The 4,494-nt window shown below is 35.8% G+C and overlaps 1 pseudogene; it reads right to left on the bottom strand.

Annotated features, from left to right (window-relative positions):
* Positions 1 to 2,075: 2,075 nt before the first annotated feature.
* On the bottom strand, positions 2,076 to 3,717 carry LOC148619238 (uncharacterized; annotated as a pseudogene).
* Between the last annotated feature and the right edge of the window lie 777 nt (positions 3,718 to 4,494).

Here is a 4,494-nt window from a genome sequence, read left to right on the forward strand (position 1 = left end):
ATGAACGTAGTAACACTTTGAACACTCTTCAGACAGACGTTTTATACCTCCGATAAAGAAAAATCTTAGATAAAATTTATGAAATACAAACTTGATAACAGCAGTAAATATAATATTTTCACTATACACTAACACGTAAGACGTGATTTTAAAGAATTAATCCTTTGTAGTAGTTATCAAGTTTGACAGTGAGATTAAAAAATGCAAAAGTACTAAATGGGTAAGATTTGATGTAGTACAATACTTAAAAATGACAGTTTTTACGAAGGGTTGCAATTAGGGGTCGACTATCTGTATTTGTGAATACAATGTTAAAAAAATAGACAATTACTTGAGAATCGTATCCTTTATGAATAAATCTATTAAGGGCAGTAAGGATTTTGTTTAAAAGAATGTGCTTATAAACTATAATTCCATGAAAAAAACCCAAAACAAAACAAAAAAAAAAACCCCAAAAAAACTGGGTGAGCAACATTATTTTTAACTGAAAACCTGCAAGTGCTATTATATTTTTGTATCAAACTTTTGTAACGGTGTTGCCAGAGATGAAAGGAAAGTTGACAATACGGAATGAAAAGTCATCGCATTTGTCGTATAGTTTGGTCAATAGTTACCATCGACCTCTAAATGTAGATGAATCACCATCTAAAGTGATTCATGGCGTACAAAATCCCACCAAGCAAATGATGCTTTTTTGGTCTACATATACTATAGTTTTGAGTAAAAATAATCATTTCTGTATTCAAATCTGTATTTTTGAGAAAACCATACATTGATATCCCGCTAAAATCAACCAAATCAAGAACGGTAATACACAATTTCATACACAATCAATATAATTCTTATCTCAAAAGTGTAAGAAGCAAATGACAAACTAAGACCGGTTTTGTGCTCTGTAACCGTTAATGAGTATAAAAGTGAATTTGGTGGATTTTTGACATGCATTAATGAGTTGTGATATGAACACTCTATACGCAGGTGCTGAAGGGATGTTGCTACAGACAAAAGTGAAGTTGACAATTCTGAATAAAAAGTCATCACGTTTGTCGTAAAGTTTGGTCAATAGTTTTCCTTTACCGTCGATTTCTAAGTGTAGACCAAGATATGAGGCTGACTTCACAGTGTCTGAATTATCCTTTTTTCTCAAGTTCTTTGGAGTAGATGCGGTGTATCAAATCCCGAAAATTAGGATTGTTTAAAGATTCGGTTATAAGAATTTTGCATGTTTTGCAATTTTTAATACCACATTTTGATATAGTACAGTGTGGTTCGTCCTCGTTGTAGTCAAATATATCATTTAAAGTGATGGAACATGGTTTGATTATTTTGAAATAGTCATAATTTTTGTACTGGAATAGATGTTCTGCAGGCTGAACGTGTGATTGGGTACTTTTTGTTTGAATGGTCGGGGCACTATCCATACCAGATATGAGCGTGGTAAGATTCCCATCTGGGGACACCACAGTCTTACAAGACAACAGAGTGTCCGATCTGCTGTCAGGTTCGGATCTTTTTATACTGGGGGACGTCCGAGCCAGTTTTTCTTTCACTCCTCTTGTTAAAACCATAAATTTCAAAATTGTATCACTGGGTTGATGATACCCTCGGGGACAAAATCCACCAGCAGAGGTATCGACCCAGTGGTGTGAAAGAGTAATCAAGGGAACCAAGGTTATAGCAGTAATCAAAAGAATGTAATCCAGGACAAAGACCAGACATGGAAAACAGACATACACAACAAAGAACATAAAGTAACTAAAATCATACAAACAAAGTAACAAAAGGAAATGGGCAACTCGGACTCCATTAAAAACTGGGAGCACGGACCAGGTGCACCGGTAGGGTAAGAATGGATAAGAATTAAGCAAGCAATTGTTTCCAACTGTAAAAAGTGTTTACGTTATTCAGCTATTAACGATATTAATTATGTGATTATGCTTGTTATATATAAACAAGGTTTTGTTTTGTAAATTTCACTTTTTCTGTTTTTTTTTCTTCGTTTTTTTTTTCTGTAGGACTGCATTTTTTACGCATAACCCACTCAATCATCTTGATATAAATAAATTGTGTTGAGCTTCAAATGAACAAAAATATTTTTCACATGCTTATTGTATAATATTAATCATCATATATCAGGAAATTAATAATCTACAAATCATCTTAAACACAAAAATATTAAACATTATCAGCACTATACATTGACACAAAATTTTAATACAATGTTCAACCAAGTTTCAATAGGTGGGAGACTGCATCAGTGTAGTGGTACACGTCGATCTGCCCTTGTTGGAGTCTGTCTTTCAGCTGAGTGAGTCGGTTGGCCATGGTCCGGTGCTTGAGTTTCCTGGTTCTGCGTTTACCCCCTGGTGCATACTGTATCAGTCGGACCTCTGTCAAAGCCTGTGTGTTCTGATGTTTCTGAATAATTCGGTATAAGTTTAAGTGTGCCTTGTTGAGTTGGTTGTAGAGTTTGTGATGCCATCCTTCAAGGTGATTTGTGGTGCTGGGTCCCTCGGTCAAATGGTGGTCCCAACAGCCTGGTTGTCTGTCAACCCACTGTTCTGTCACGTAGTCGTTGAAGCTGGTCACTTTTGCGTCGTCTGTTCGGTAGTCGTCTAGTGCAAGAACCATACGTCTTCTACTTGTCTAGCGGTACAAAAGGAAGTGCTGATGCTCGTCGTACATGTGCCCCGTGCAGGTCCGGGTGTCAAAAGAATAGACCTACAGCAGCGCTAAGCTTGTCGTACAAGGCGACTTAACAGTGCTCAGAACCCTGGACGGAGGCTAGGGCGCTCTGTGTTGTGTGCCCCAGGTGGTGGAATGAGGTACCCCTGGCGTGTTACATGCTGGGGTCGTCAAGCTATAATACGGAAAACCTGACCGCAAACCATAGTTGTGCATCGTGTTGGGAAAGATGCCACGTTCCTCGCATGTTTAAGAACCCTTCTGTGGTATTTTCTCGGAGTAGGAACCATTGAGCTCCGCCGCAGGAGGCCAAATTGCCCGACCCTTCCCACCTCTGCCTATTTCCAGTGGCAACCAAAATATTTCGACCCCATTGTCCTTTTGTCCCCATCGCATTTTTCATTTCATCATCATTTCATGTTCATTTTATCACCCATTATATGTTCATAGCCTGAATATAGCTGAAATATTGCTGCTCGGGCGTAAACCCCAACAATCATTCAATCAATCGTCTTACATGTTGATGGAGAGTAGGGCTGTTCTTGTATAACTGCTCTGTCAGGCCAAAGTATGTACTACATACGTTGACAGAAGTGGAATAGACAGGCTTTGATGGTGGCGTTGGTAAGTAGTCTGGAATTTATCGGGTAAGAATGCGAATATAAGTGGGTACATCTCTCCATCAACGAGTGCGTTAATGGTGTACAGTTGCTTAAAGAGTACTTGACTGGCGTAGAATGTTCCATCTGCGAAAATAGTATCGGTTTGGCTGAAGTATTGAAGGGTGTCAGAAGTTCAAAATAGTAGAATCCTGTTATTGTCACCATCGGCTGAAAGCTGGCAACTACAAATGTAAGTTTTATTTGGTGTTGACGGTGTCTGGACAGTCTTTTTCGCTACATTTCCAGTAGATGAGTTCAGCGTCTCGCCCCTGTTTTCTGGTCTTCATCATGTATCAGTAGCCAGCAACTGCTCTAGGTAGTGACCACGAGCATGTGAGAAAAGCTGTACTCTGATTTGTGCGTTTGCCATTTTGACTGACGAAATTTTTGACTGAGAGCCTATATATACCAAAATTGAAAGCTTAGGTATATGCTTACTGAACACTGTTCATGGGATGACATTTTGAACACTTGAATATGTTGGCTGGATGCTTGGATGGCTTAATGCAATAATAAGGAGTGTAACATAAGCTTAGATTTGTTATGTGTGATTATTTCGCAGAATTATTAAAAAGTAATTGAAAGTAATCATTTTCACATAAACTTTAATTTCATTTAAGATCATAATAAATGTTTGATTTTGCCCAATTTCTTATTTTATTATAAATTATTTATCTGATTGACAATAACGACTAATTCATTTTTCATAAATTATTATATAAATGTTTTAAACTTTAATTTTCATTAAATAGTTTTTATTCCATATTTTTCTTTTAAAAATCTCAAATAGTTCGAATTTTTACTCAATTTTATTCAAATTTAATCAAATTCTATTTTGTAAAAAGTATTATATAAATGTTTTATACTCCTTATTTTCATAAAATATTAAGTTTTTATTCTATTTTTCTATAAAATAAAATCTCAAAAAGTTTGAAATTTTAATCAATTTTAACATATTTTTTTCTATTATGTTGGAATAACATAAAGGAATCTTGTTATGTTGGAATAACACAAAGGAATTTATTTTTTTAAAAATTTTTTTCTGAAGACACATTTTCAGTGCTGAACAAACAACATCTTAATTAACCCAAACTTAAGTTGAATAAATGGGAATAGGCAATTTTCAAAAGTTGGAAAAATTGGAAGA

Source organism: Perna viridis, chromosome 4 (assembly GCF_037379345.1).
Source record: "Perna viridis isolate PV_CMFRI_1.1 ecotype Kerala chromosome 4, ASM3737934v1, whole genome shotgun sequence".
NCBI classification, from domain to species: domain Eukaryota; kingdom Metazoa; phylum Mollusca; class Bivalvia; order Mytilida; family Mytilidae; genus Perna; species Perna viridis.